This window comes from Anabrus simplex, chromosome 2, assembly GCF_040414725.1.
Source record: "Anabrus simplex isolate iqAnaSimp1 chromosome 2, ASM4041472v1, whole genome shotgun sequence".
Taxonomy (NCBI): Eukaryota; Metazoa; Arthropoda; class Insecta; order Orthoptera; family Tettigoniidae; genus Anabrus; species Anabrus simplex.
Window position 1 is genome coordinate 872,397,552 of NC_090266.1, and position 14,581 is coordinate 872,412,132.

At 41.4% G+C, this 14,581-nt stretch overlaps 1 protein-coding gene across 11 annotated transcripts in view; it reads right to left on the reverse strand.

The window, feature by feature from the left end:
* Positions 1 to 14,581, reverse strand: part of LOC136863154 (uncharacterized) — a 989,332-nt gene that overhangs the window by 227,024 nt on the left and 747,727 nt on the right. For 2 of the 11 annotated variants that reach the window (XM_068225869.1, XM_068225871.1), the window contains one exon: positions 1,253 to 1,365. The exons of 8 other annotated variants lie outside the window; for them this stretch is intronic. The gene's annotated coding sequence lies outside the window, so the exon portion shown is untranslated. Of the gene's footprint in view, positions 1 to 1,252; positions 1,366 to 6,844; positions 7,359 to 14,581 lie in introns of those variants that run through there. One more of the 11 variants, XM_067139499.2, reaches the window with a different exon arrangement.

The following is a 14,581-nucleotide window of genomic DNA, read 5'->3' on the forward strand; positions in this document are numbered from 1 at the left end:
CGAAAAACAAATGATTAGGCATCCTATCTATCGCTAGTGCATGCAGGACAATTGTAAGTAGAAAAACGGCGCTCGCGAGCCTCCTGGTATATAGATGTATGTTTAAAACGCTACAACTTTTAGTATCGCTTAAAATTGTTCTGTTTCTAAATCATTATATGTTATTAAAATATATATTTGTAATTCATTTAAAATAAGTAAAGAAGTGAATATTTATCAAATGTAAATATTCTACAGTCTCATATAGCTATGAATATTGTTAATATGTGACCAAAATTTGGAGGCTTTGGCATAAAAAAGTCAATATGAGTATATAGGTATGCAATGGCATGCTTTAACGAGATCTAGAAAAATTTACACAATTTATAAAAGGTAATTAGAGCAAGCGAGACGTCCGTTTTATTGTATTATTCATTGCAATTAGTGCTTTTACTTCACATAGTAAAATTCTACGTCTCAATGTTCCATGTTATATCAGGTACAGCATAATATGTACGCTCACGATCGTCTGCTGTGCAGAATATAGTAGTAAAGAAAACCATTATTTTGGGGAAGTAGGTGCAAGAGTAATGATCTTACAAATGATATATACTGGGCGAGTCGGCCATGCGGTTAGGGACGCGCAGCTGTGAGCTTGCATCCGGGACATAGTGGGTTCGAATCCCACTGTCGGTAACCCTGAAGATGTTTTTCGTGGTTTCCCATTTTCTCACAAATCACATGCTGGGGCTGTACCTTAATAAAGGCCACGGCCGCTTCCTTCCCACTCCTAGACCTTTCCTATCCCATCGTCGCCATAAGACCTGTCTGTGCTGGATAGCTGCAGTCGCTTAAGTGCGGCCAGTATCCAGTATTCGGGAGATAGCAGGTTCGAACCCCACTGTCGGCAGCCCTGAAAATGGTTTTCCCTGGTTTCCCATTTTCACACCAGGCAAATGCTGGGGCTGTACCTTAATTAAGGCCACGGCCACTTCCTTCCCACTCCCAGCCCTTCCCTGACCCATCGCCGCCATTAGACTTATCTATGTCGGTGCGACGTAAAGCAATTAGCAAAAAATAAAGACCTGTCTGTGTCGGTGCGACGAGAAGCCACTAACAAAAAAAAATCATATATGAAGAAAAACGAATTTGTTCTCAGAATACTAAGGAGCGTGACTTGAACGAAGTATGGAATGTAGTCCTGATTCAAGGTCCCAAATCATACATATATAGTGATCCATTCCACTGTTTATAAACACGGCTTGGTACTCACTCCGGATCCTTCTGAGTCACTTCCTTTCGTCAGAGGACAATGGTTGTATGATCGGCCACTGTACAAGTTCGAGAGTCTTTTCTCATTCAGTCCAGCCAGTCTCCACAACTTACCTGCAATACAGAAAATTAGTGCATTAAGTGACTATTTTCTCATTAAGTCCAGCCAGGCTCCGTGACTTACCTGTAATGCAGAACATTAGTCTATATAGTGACTAAATACACAAACAAACATAGAGATACACTTCTTCGGACTAACGTAGACCATTTTGAGACTAGAACGAAGAGGAATACAATAAAATTACTGATACTTCAGGGACAGAATCTGAATTGCCAATTAAAATATTAATTACACGCAATGTAACTGAGACCATAGAATTTAATATTTTTCATAAGGCAACTTTTATTCGGTATGTAATGTCTTATTAATACCTAAAAAACCTGGTCAATTCTTTTACACTGTATTACATACCGCTGTGAATGAAATATGGAATGATATCACAAATAAAATAATGTATTTTGCTTTTAATACAACATTACGAATAGTTCATTGCTGAGCTCATGTTTTAAAGGCAACACACACTCATGTTAGAAGCGCCTTGATATGCAATCGAGATTTATAAATGTGTGAAGACATACATCTTCCAGGGTTAAAGAAATCATACATACATACATACATACATACATACATACATACATACATACATACATACATACATACATACATACATACATACATACATATTCATTATAGACTGTCGGTCAGTCTGCAAGCCTTTGTTAATTTATTAAACGCATCCACAATCCTCTATTTTTTACCAGCTCTGTGGCCTCGTTTTTTCGCTATTTGCTTAACGTCACACCGACACAGATAGGTCTTATGGCGTTGATGGGACAGGAAAGGCCTAGGGATGGGAAGGAAGCGGCCGTGGCCTTAATTAAGGTACAGCCCCAGCATTTGCCTGGTGTAAAAATGGGAAACCACGGAAAACCATCTTCAGTACTGCCGACAGTGGGGTTCGAACCCACTATCTCCCGGATGCGAGCTCATAGCTGCGTGCCTCTAACCGCACGGCCAACTTTTTTTTTCAGCCAACGATTTTTATTTATTCTATACTTCAATATTTACATTCACACATGAAATAAATCGGCACTTGCCAGGTTTTGGTGAAATAGTGTTGAAATAGTTCATTTGTTCATGCACTGTCTGGTATTAAAAAAAAATCACTGATACCTTCGAGGTGTTCATTCAAAACTAAAACGTAAAAACACAAAGACACATTATATATCAAGACAGTTCAAGTAATGGCCATATCTATCTTCTAGCTGTCCACTTTCACTCAGTTTCCATCTCTCTTTCCTTAGGTGGTACAAGAGAGCCGGTAGTATGACACCATCAACACTGTCCAACATGTATGTAATGTAGTGATCTAGGAGCCATACAATCGCTTGCTGTTTTATCTGAGGAAAGGCCGTTACAGACAGGCGAATCAGTTTCCTGTCATCGATGTCTCCAAGAGGAAGGTTCATGAGGCGACACACCTGTCGTTTACACCAGCTCCATGTGCGCACGGCATGTGTGCATGTTGTCAAGCGATGTATCACTGTGTCCATCTGACCACACACCGTACACCAGGGTGATTGTTCCAGATGTATTTGGTAGCGACGTTGTGCTGTTGGTACCAGATTGTTTAGGAAAAGGAATATTTGGGAACGTGCGTGTGACGAGAGTTTCATACGGCTAAAGTTGACCCACACCGTTGACCAGTGGGTGTAGAGTGCCGTGGACTCAATCCGCGGGGTGAAGTGCACAGCTCGTCGTAACATAGTGTAGATGGTCTTGGTAGTAGCATTCGTTCCAGACGGGAGTTCACTGACGAACTTTTGGAGTTTCAGTTGGTGATCTCTAAACATTTTCGGCAAGGAACTAGAGTCACAGGGATCTGGGCTCCAAGTGTCTTTGTACAGTGCCTTCGAGAAATTGTCCGATTGTAATAATATAGAAATATCATTTTTAAGAAGTAGAGCTTGGCATTTCGTTCCGTGTGCGATGAGTCCTAATCCACCAAGTTTACATGGGAGATACAGCTGTTCCCGTTGTACTCTAAATAAATAGCCTTGCCAGATGAACCAGCCAATATATTTTGAGAGCTGGCTTTCAAAGTTGTTGGGTAGCGGGAACACTTGAGCTAAGTACCAAACCTTTGAGAGAGCATAGATGTTTGTCACCACAATCCGTTGAGTTATATTCAAATTTCGTGTACGAAAGTTCATCATCACACCCCTAACATTAGCAATAACAGTAGCCCAGATGGTTTCTAAAGTACCTATCACAGTCTTTGTCCATTTAATACCAAGGATCTTCACTTCATCAACAATGTTAAACCAGTCCTTCTGTACGATGTCGGGCCCATCGTTTAAGTTCAGTAAAGTAGTTTTCCTTGGATTGGCTTTCGCCCCTGAACCGGCGCTGTATGTGCTGAGAGCTTGAGAGATATGTTGAATGTCCTGTTCACCTCTGACTAATATCGATATGTCATCTGCGTAAACACACATTGAAAAGTTATGGATATTCACTCTGTATCCTTGTAACTTTGATTGAAGTGTCCTAATAAATGGTTCCAGCCCTATGACAAAGAGTAACATGGAGAGGGGGCATCCCTGTCTTACTGATCTTTCTATCGGTATGGGCGTCGAGAGGAATCCGTTAACAAGGATTCGAGATATAGAGTGGCAGTTTATCATTCGAATGTAATCGATCACTGTGTCAGGGAATTGGAAGTGCTTTAAAACGATGTAGAGGTACTGATGGCTAATACGATCAAATGCTTTATCAAGATCTATATTCAGGAGACTGAGGTGGTCACTCGGCTGAGAGGCCGTTTTCAGATGGATATCACGTAGTGTTCTTAAACTGGTCAAAATTGTACGTCCGGGAACGCTGCAACACTGTTCGGGTCCAATTACATCTATGAGGACTGTCTTCATACGACGGGATAACACTCTGGTTAGTATTTTATAATCACTGCATAGGAGAGTAATAGGCCTGAAGTCCTCCACCTGAAGGGTTCCTTTCTTTTTGGGGATGAGAACTATGATACCTTCATAGTGGGTTTTACATAGGGAACGACGTCTCAAGATAGTGCGGATAACGTCACAAAATTCTTTGCCAATAATAAACCAGTACTGTTTATAAAATTCATAAGGGACCCCGTCGATTCCTGGAGAGCGATTGGTCGGAAGAATTTTTATGATGGCTTGAATTGCATCATCAGTAATGTCCATGCCAAGCAGTTCTTTACTTGCTGGAGTAAGGTGGGCATCGCAGGACTGAAGCAAAGTATTGACTTCGTGTACATCGATAGATTCCTTGGCATAGAATTGTTGATAACATGAGGAAATCTCTCTTCTGATGTCTTCTTGTGACGTCACCTCTCTTCCATTGGACGATCTTATTGTATGAATGTACCGGCGTTGTTGCTCTCGCTGTGTACGTGCAATATAATAGACACTTGCAACCTCATCAGGTAGTGCCGTTTGATCCTTCAGGGTTACGTTTAATTTTGTGAGCGTCCTCTGCTGTACCGTCAACAGTTTATCTTTAACATCTGTAATCTCATGGTAATTTCGTTCGCCAGCGTTATTCCTCTCCTGGAGCTGTCGGAGAACCCTGTAATAGAAGTCAGCTGTATCGCGTCTCTCTTGGGCCTTTTGATACGCAATATTTTTGAAGAGTCTTCTTATCCCCGGTTTGATTAACTGGTCCCACCATTCTGCACTATCGCTATATTTACATTTCTGAAGTAACCATTTGTTCCATTGTCTTAGAAAAGCTTCCGTGCATTGATCATAATGTAGCAGTGAGCAGTTCAGTTTCCAGTACCCTCTCCCTATATAGTATACTTTGTGTGGGAAATTTATTTTACATACAACTGCGTGGTGATTGGTGAAGCTAACGGGGATCACCTCGTAAGTTCTAGGGTGAATGAGTGTTCGGGAAACATACATACGGTCAAGGCGGGAGGAGGAGTTATACTGGATGTAGGTATAGTGGGGAAGGGGTACATGCAACATATCCACAACATCGATCAGGTTTAATGAGGTTATGAGATCATTTAAGGCAGGGTTGGCCGCATAAGTTTGCCCCGTCGAATCTTCTGTTCGTTGAACACAATTAAAGTCCCCGGCGAGGATTGTTTTTTCTTTCATATTATGCAGGTGTTGGAGTATATCGTTCTGAAAGAAGTTCTTACGTTGAACACGGTTGTGGCTCCCTGATGGTGCATAAATATTTATTAGCGTAGTGTCATTAATGTGTCCAGATATGATCCTTCCTGAAGGGTGACTGTGCACATCTTCCAGTTCCAGGTCGTGTCGGGTAAGGAATCCTGTTCCCCTACTAGCATTGCCAATGTTTATATATTGGTTGAAGTATGAGGATATGGGTAACACAGGGAGTGCGACTTCTTGTAAAAAAGCAATGTCAATATCATTAGAACGAAGAAATCGTTCAAACACTTGAAATTTAAGGTGGCTTTGGATGACATTGATGTTCACAGTAGCGAGAGTCAGAATCTGCACCATCAGCAATATAACCAACTCCCTTGTACACAATATCCTATCAAAAGTGCGTCCCATTAGCAATCTATTTACGAGCCTCTGGAGATTTGCGACGGCTTCGGGAAGTACTGCGGGGTTGTGTACGATACGGCTTAGCTCCCTCTCGAGCACTATTTTTACTGGCAGCTTTCGTTGTTAGAGTGAACGAATCTTTAGGAACTATAGGCGTGGGTGTTTTATTATCCAGGTTTCCAGTAGGTAATATTCGTTGTTCTACGGCTACTAAGTCCGTTCTCAGGTCAGGTGTTAGTGTAGACTCAAGTTGCTGTACGATGTCAATATTAGTAGGTGCGACTGCAGAGTCTTTAGTGACATCTACAGGCACTAATTGGTGTTGGTGTGACGGCATCGTATGGTTGGCAGGCTCATGATGAATGTCCACTGGAAGGAGTTTATGTAATTGGGGCTCATTGTCTTCTAGTACGTCCATCTGTTCCGCCCATGAGGGGCATTTCACTACGGTGGCCGCATTAACATTAAGTTTGCTATCCTCTTGTCCCTGTTCAACAGTCTGGCCTGTCACTATCTTATGTGTGTGTCCCTCAGCGGAAGGTCCTAGTACTACTTCTTAAATATCCTGTATATGTGAAGCTGGTTCATCTGTGTTAATGTGCTGTGCGGCTGGTTCCATGGTGTTGTCTATGTCTGTGAGATCTGAATGTGAAGTATTAAGGCCTTCTAAGCTAGGAAGTGGTGGTGAACTAACGTCTCGACCATCCTCAGTAATGTTATTTATATTGCCAGTTCCGTCAGAAGCAGTCAACACAGTGCTGTATGTCGGCTGCTTGACGTTCAAAGCCGGTCGGCTTCTACGGTGCGGACAATCTACTTGTAAATGTGTCGTTTCCTTACAGTAAAAACATGATTTCAGTTGGCCCTCATACGTTAGGAGAATTCTACAGTCATTAACAGTTAGTTGAGTGGGTATAGGGTACTTAAGTTCAATATTGACAACACGAATGCCGTTACTCACGTCAGAAAATTCGTAGGGGTCACTCCACTTCTCGTCCCGAATGTCCTTGACCAGCCCGTAAGTTGACAGCACGCGGGCAAGCCGTTCGTTGTTTACTTCAGGTGGTAAGTTGAATACACGCACTCGCTTAGTAGAGGTGTCCGCAACAGTAATTGTCACATTAGTTGAAAGACCAGTAGAAAGACGGAAAACTTTCACACCTTCATGCCGGGATAATAAGTTTTCATATAGTACAACAGAGACTAATTTAATATACACTGCATTTTCCCCATTATGAAGTTGAATGGCTATAATTTGGTCCTTGTTAAGTTTGAGTTCTGTTCCTATCCATCGATGAATTTCCAGTGGAGTAGGCCTATTATTCCTATCCTCAAACACACATTTAATAGTATTTTTCCGTATACTTGTCATATTAGTACTGAGGCTAGTTCCAAGGATGTAACGAGAACACAAGTCGCAATGACTTTCGCACTAGCTCACTGTCACCGCTTGGCTGCTTGCCGTGTTACCTCGACCGAGGTTGCGCACGAACTACCCAACTCGCCCGGTGTAGTCTGGTTTAGTCTCATACATCTTATTCTTAGATCATTAGAAACTGAGTCTTAACCATCGTCGCATTTGTCTCCCTCTACTTCTTTTAACCTCCATGACCAAATCCATTATTCCTATAGATAACCTATCCTTCTCTACTCGCTTCACATGATGCACCACCAAAGCTTGTTTATGCGTACCGCTTCGTCAATCATGTTCATTCCTAACTTAGCCTTTATCTCCTTATTTCGAGTACCCACTGTCACAGTTTCCGCCTGTTTGTACCAGCAACCATTCTTGCTACCTTCATGTCTGTTACTTCTAACTTTTCGGTGCAACGTAAAGCAACTAGAAAAAAAAAACCTTCTAACTTATGAATAAGAACATCATCATCATCATCATCATCTGTTTACCCTCCAGGTTCGGCTTTTCCCTCGGACTCAGCGAGGGATCCCACCTCTACCGCCTCAAGGGCAGTGTCCTGGAGCTTCAGACTCTTGGTCTGGGGATACAACTGGGGAGAATTACCAGTACCTCGCCCAGGCGGCCTCACCTGCTATGCTGAACTGGGGCCTTGTGGAGGGATGGGAAGATTGGAAGGGATAGACAAGGAAGAGGGAAGGAAGCGGCCGTGGCCTTAAGTTAGGTACCATCCCGGCATTCGCCTGGAGGAGAAGTGGGAAACCACGGAAAACCACTTCGAGGATGGCTGAGGTGGGAATCGAACCCACCTCTACTCACTTGACCTCCCGAGGCTGAGTGGACCCCGTTCCAGCCCTCGTACCACTTTTCAAATTTTCATGGCAGAGCCGGGAATCGAACCCGGGCCTCCGGGGGTGGCAGCTAATCACGCTAACCACTACACCACAGAGGCGCACATGAATAAGATATCGTGAGTTTACCGAGCTTTCACTCCCGTAAAGCAAAGTTGGTCTGGAAACAGACCGGTAAGAAGGTGCTGACTTCTTTCTTCCAGAATACTGTTGATCGCCACTGAGAGTTCAATGCATTAGCCCTACTGCACCTTGATTCAATCTCACTTACTGTACTACATTAAAATAAATAAAATAAATAAGTAATAAATAAACCCATGGCGCAACAGCCGTGCAGGGTCTTGGCCTACCAAGCGACCGCAGCCCAGCCCAGAGGCCTGAAGATTATGAGGTGACGTGTGGTCAGCACGACGAATCCTCTCGGCCGTTATGCTTGGCTTTCTTGACCGGGGTCACCATCTCAAAGTCAAATAGCTCCTCAATTCTAATCGCGTAGGCTGAGTGGACCTCTAAACAGCCCTCAGATCCAGGTAAAAATTCCCGACCTGGCCGGGAATCAAACACGGTGCCGCGGGATAACAGGCACGCACGCTACCCCTACACCGAGGGGCCGGCACTATACTACATTATACATCCTAAATACTTGAAATGATCTGCTTATTCCAGTTTTGTATTCCCAACCAGACATTCAATTCTGTCAGGATTTTTCCCTACTGACATCACTTTATTCTTGGAAAGGACCGAGCGAGTTGGCCGTACAATTCGGGTCGCTTAGTTATAAGCTTGAATTCGCGAATTAGTGGGTTCGAATCCCATATCAATATCCTTAAAGATGGTTTTCCGTGATTTCCCATTTTCGCACCAGGCAAATGCTGGGGCTATACCTTAATTCAAGCAAAGGCCGCTACCCTCCCAGTCCTAGCCCATTTCCATCCTTGCATCGCCGAAAATCTTCGATGTGTTAGTGCGACGTTTAACCACTTGTAAAAAAATAGAAAGTGTTGGAAAGGCTAATTTTTGTATCATATTCATTGCATCTACAGTATTTGTAAGTTCCAAGATATTAGATTGCAGGCTTTCAAGCACTGCGTGCCATTAAGACCAAATCGTAAAAAAAAAAAAAAAAAAAAAAAAAAAAAAAACATTTCTACTGCATTAAATCGAAATGACCATTCACTTTCATATCAATTAATTTTTAAAGATATTTATAAAATTGACCCAATTACGAATTAAAATGTATTCCCATGTGATAAGACTTGGTGGGCAGCCTATAAGTTTATCGCTTGTTTTCTCAAAACTGTCTTTTAAATAAACCATTTAAATCATGACTTCTACTGTCCGCCTCTGTGGTGTAGTGGTTAGCGTGATTAGCTGCCAACATCGGAGGCCCGGGTTCGATTCCCGGCTCTGCCACGAAATTTGAAAAGTGGTATGAGGACTGGAACGGGATCCACTCAGCCTCGGGAGGTCAACTGAGTACAGGTGGGTTCGATTCCCACCTCAGCCATCCTCGAAGTGGTTTTCCGTGGTTTCCCACTTCTCCTCCAGGCGAATGCCGGGATGGTACCTAACATAAGGCCACGGCCGCTTCCTTCCCTCTTCCTTGCCTATCCCTTCCAATCTTCCCATCCCTCCACAAGGCCCCTGTTCAGCATAGCAGGTGAGGCCGCCTGGGAGAGGTACTGGTCATTCTCCCCAGTTGTATCCCCGACCAAGAGTCTGAAGCTCCAGGACACTGCCCTTGAGGCGGTAGAGGTGGGATCCCTCGCTGGGTCCGAAAAAGCCGACCCTGGAGGGTAAACCGATGATGATGATGATGATGATGACTTCTACTAGAGTTTTCAAGTTAACTGCATTAATGTTTGCAACATTGGTCTTCCTAGTGCCGTCTATAGTCTGAAACTCACTCCTTAAACAGGAAGTTTACCGAGCTCGATAGCTGCAATCGCTTATGTGCGGCCAGTACCCAGTATTCGGGAGATAGTGGGTTCAAAACCAGTCCTGAAGATGGTTTTCTGTGGTTTCCCATTTTCAAATCAGGCAAATGGTGGGGCTGTACCTTAATTAAAACCACGGCCGCTTCCTTCCCACTCCTAGCCACTTCCTGTTCCATCGTCGCCGTAAGACCTATCTGTGTCGGCGCGCCGTAAAACAAATTCATTCATTTTAGAGTTCAAATGTCTTATCCATGAGGTTCAGTTTGTTAACCTGATTATTGACTTTAGAACAAAACGAATTCTCCTCAATAGTAATTCTGAAAAAGATTGTTCAGTGCATATTTTACAAGGATAATTTTGAAAATACGGCAACAAAATACTTTTAAGAATATGATAATAGATTTCTCTGTAGATTGAAGGACAAGGCACACTGAATAACGTTGTGATAGGGCTTATAGATCGATTGGAGGAACAAAATTTATTAAATGATCTAATTTTCAATAGTTTAATGAGTATGCGCTTCCTTAAGAAATACGAAACATAATAATAATAATAATAATAATAATAATAATAATAATAATAATAATAATAATAATAATTCTCGTGGGGGTTTCAGCCTGTTCCCCTATCGGGCGCGTCCCAGGTGGCGGATCGGGATGCTCGCCGGACTTGTCCGGAGGGTTTGAGGGAAATAAAATACCTCTCGCGGACCCAAAAGAGGCACAGCTCGCCAACATCTTCAGCAACCTCTGAAGCTCACTACTTCAGTTGTAACCATGACACCGACATAGATCGATGTCCCCAATACTTTTAATTTGATAGCATGATGGAATCAACTTACAATATAACTACCCAGGCCCTAGTAGACATTCTAGTTTTTCTCGGTCATCGGATTCTGGGGGATCGAGAACATCATGCGGGAATGTATCGGAGCTTCCCAAATCTCTTCGCCCAAAATGCAAAACTTTCTTTGGTAGTCTAAACATCAACACATTTCGGAAAACTGGGAAGTTAAGACAATTAACAGACATGTTAGATAACTTAAACATCCAAATTTTAGCACTTCAGGAAACCAGACACACGGATGAAAATCATTTTGACTCAGGAAATTATAGAATTTACAAAGGCAAGCCAGCAATCTCCCTTCATAAGAGACCATTACAATTTGGCACAGGATTCACTGTAAGAAGAAACATTGTAAACTCAGTACTTTTCTTCGCCTTCTGAAATAATTTCAACACTATCCATTAAATCAGGAAACAAAGCTTATACATTACTTAATGCGCATGCACCCACCAATAACTAAAATCAAAAAGATCCACAAATGTTGGAAGACTTCTGGGAACTGCTAGAAGGAACTACAGCCACAATTACAAATCATCACATAAAGATTCTATTAGAAGATTTCAATGCCCAAATTGGTAGAGAAAAGAAATTCAGGACCATTGTAGGACTATACCCAGCGCACAATAGAACTAATAAAAATGGAGAAAGATTAATTGATTTTTTTGCAAAAATTTTGATCTCAAATTAATGTCAACACATATCCTGGCGCTTCCACACAAGAAAGCAACCTGGGGATCCCCAAATTTTCACTTGGGAGAATTTCAACTAGATCATGTGGGTATTTCCAAGAAAAATCAAATAGAAATTATGAATGTTAAAGTTAAAAGGGATCATTGACTCTGACCACCATCTATCCTTAATCAAGGTCAAATTTCAACCAAACAGGTCCAAACGCAGAATAACAAAAAACCTGCGTGTCGATCCGGAATTTCTTAAACAGAACACTAGTACTTTCCTTCAAAGTATTCCTACTCACAATCCTTCGAACTGGTTAGAACTCAAAGACATAATTTTGAAGGCTTCTCGAAATGTTGGCACACCACCCAGGAAACGCAAACATAGGTGGTGGAATGAAACCTGCGACAAGGCCATAAACTTTAGAACTAAAGCCTGGCAGAATTGGAATTCTCATAAAACTGAACAAACCTGGCAGGAATTCACCAAAATACAGAAATAAACATAAAAAATTATCAGGTCTGAAAAACGCAAATACGAACACTACAGATTGGCAGAAATTGAACAAGATTTTACAAAAAGCAATACACGAAACTTCTACAAAGCAATCAGAGAAGAATTATCAAATTATCACGCACCTGGTCTTTGCTCCAAACGCCCAAATGGGGCATTGCAAACAAATAATCAAGAGAACTGCAAACTTCTAGCAGTTTATTTCCAGGATATTTTAAACTATGAATCCCCTAAAGAACAATTCACCTTTGAGAAACCCTTATCTAATCAAGATTCAGAACCCCTAACACTGGAAGAAGTCAAAGAAATAATCTATGGACTCAAAAATAACAAAGCCCCGGGGGAAGATGCTATAATTGCCGAAATGCTGAAGATAGGTGACAGCGTAGCCCGGAAAATCCACCCGATTCCTGAGAACATCTGGATCACTGAAGAAATCCCGGAAAATTGGAGATGTGCGCTAATCCATCCACTACACAAGAAAGAGGATAAAACGAACATCAATAATTATAAAGGAATTAGCTTGATGCCAGTTGCTTACAAATTTTTTCCAAAGCCCTGCTCACTAGACTTGAGAAACAAACAGACCATCTAATTGGTGAATACCAGGCAGGTTTCCGAAAAGGAAGATCTTGTACAGAACAAATCCCTAATCTCAAAACTATTCTCCAAATGTGCAAAACCAGACAGTCATTACTTTTGTGGATTTCAGAAAAGCATATGACTCTATAGACCGTCAAACATTTTTCAATACTCTAGAATAATTTCAAGTGGATAAAAAAACAAGAGAAATAATCAAACAAACATTAACTGGCACTACTTCAAAAGTTAAATTCCTAGGCGAAATATCTGAGCCTTTTCCTGTTAACACAGGGGTCCATCAAGGGGATGGTTTATCGCCGTTACTGTTTAACTTGGTACTTGAGAAAGTAATCAGGACCTGGGAAAAGGGAACTAAAGGAATAACCCTTGGAAGACTATGTAAAGACAGAATTCACGTGCGATGTATGGCCTTTGCTGATGACACAGCAATCCTTTTCAATAATAGGCATGAAGCAATTCATTCCATTGAAAAACTACATGAAATTGCCATCAAAACGGGACTTCAAATTTCGTATGAGAAAACTCAGTACATGGAAAGAACCTTAGGATACTTACATGGACAACCTATGATAACTAAATTCGGCAAAATTTTTCAAGTGAACCAATTTAAATATTTGGGAGAAATTATTCAGCCCTCTGGTTTAAACCGCGAAGCAAATAAAGAAAGAATTTCCAAATTACAGAAAGCATACAGGATCACTTGGAACAGGTATAATAAAAAAATCAATATCTCGGAATGCAAAACTTAGACACTATAATACAGTGATCAAACCTGAAGTGTTATATGCCTCAGAAACCTTAATCATGGCTGATCTTTAACCAAAGACATTGAGAAACAAGAAAGGAAAATTTTACGAATTTTTTTTGACCCAGTTTGTATAGATGGAATATGGCGAAAAAAATCATCCCAGGAGATATCTTGTCATTCTGAAAAAAAATTCTAACACTTTGCGGAAAAGACGATTGAAATTTTATGAACACATTATCAGAATGAACACTAACAGGCTAACTAAAAGAATTCTCAGCCTGGCCCTTTCGTCTAAAACCAAGAACAGCTGGCTTCGTGAAAATGAAACAGATCTCCAGGAAATTAACATCTCAGAAGACATTGTACAGGGCAGATGTAAATTCGGAACCAAAATCGACAATCACCACTTTGAAGACAAACCCAACACCAGAGCTAATATAACTTGGACAGAAGAACGAAGGAGGAAGCTCAGCGAGAGGGTGAAGATATTTTGGGAGGAGAAGAAGGTCAACACATCAGCTAAGCAAGTTCAACCGTGCTCCTGAGTAGGGCATAACGATGTATAAAAAATAATAATAATTGTTACGCGCACAAGGGCAGTAGAGAGGAAGAAGCGGCAGACACTAGGATAGTGGATAAAATAACCACACCAATAATCTTCAGATTTTGAATATATTTCCTAACTGAATTTTTGTTCTTTCTTTTCCTTTTCCAAAAGAAAAAAACGACTAAAACAACAATAACATGGATAAATACTTATAAAAGGGCTTTAACAATGATAAGTAAGAGTCTATTACAAAACTAGATTTAGAGCTTCGTTAGTGTCTGGGGAGAGATAGCTCCCAATTCACAAAACTTATTAGCCTTTGCCATGGTAAGACAGTCTTTGGTATATGGCACAAGAAGTGTGAGCTTCCAAGAATAAAGTTTACACTTCAAAGTGAGGTTGAATTCCAAATCTAAGGGCCTATTAACCACATCCAAGTACCTCATTAATACTTTCCCAAAGAGAAGCAATGAATCTTAGCGTACAAGCTTTTACCCTTTCGACTCTCGTTGCCCTTATTTCACAGCGAAGCAACAACACAACATTTGGATTAGAAGGATCCGG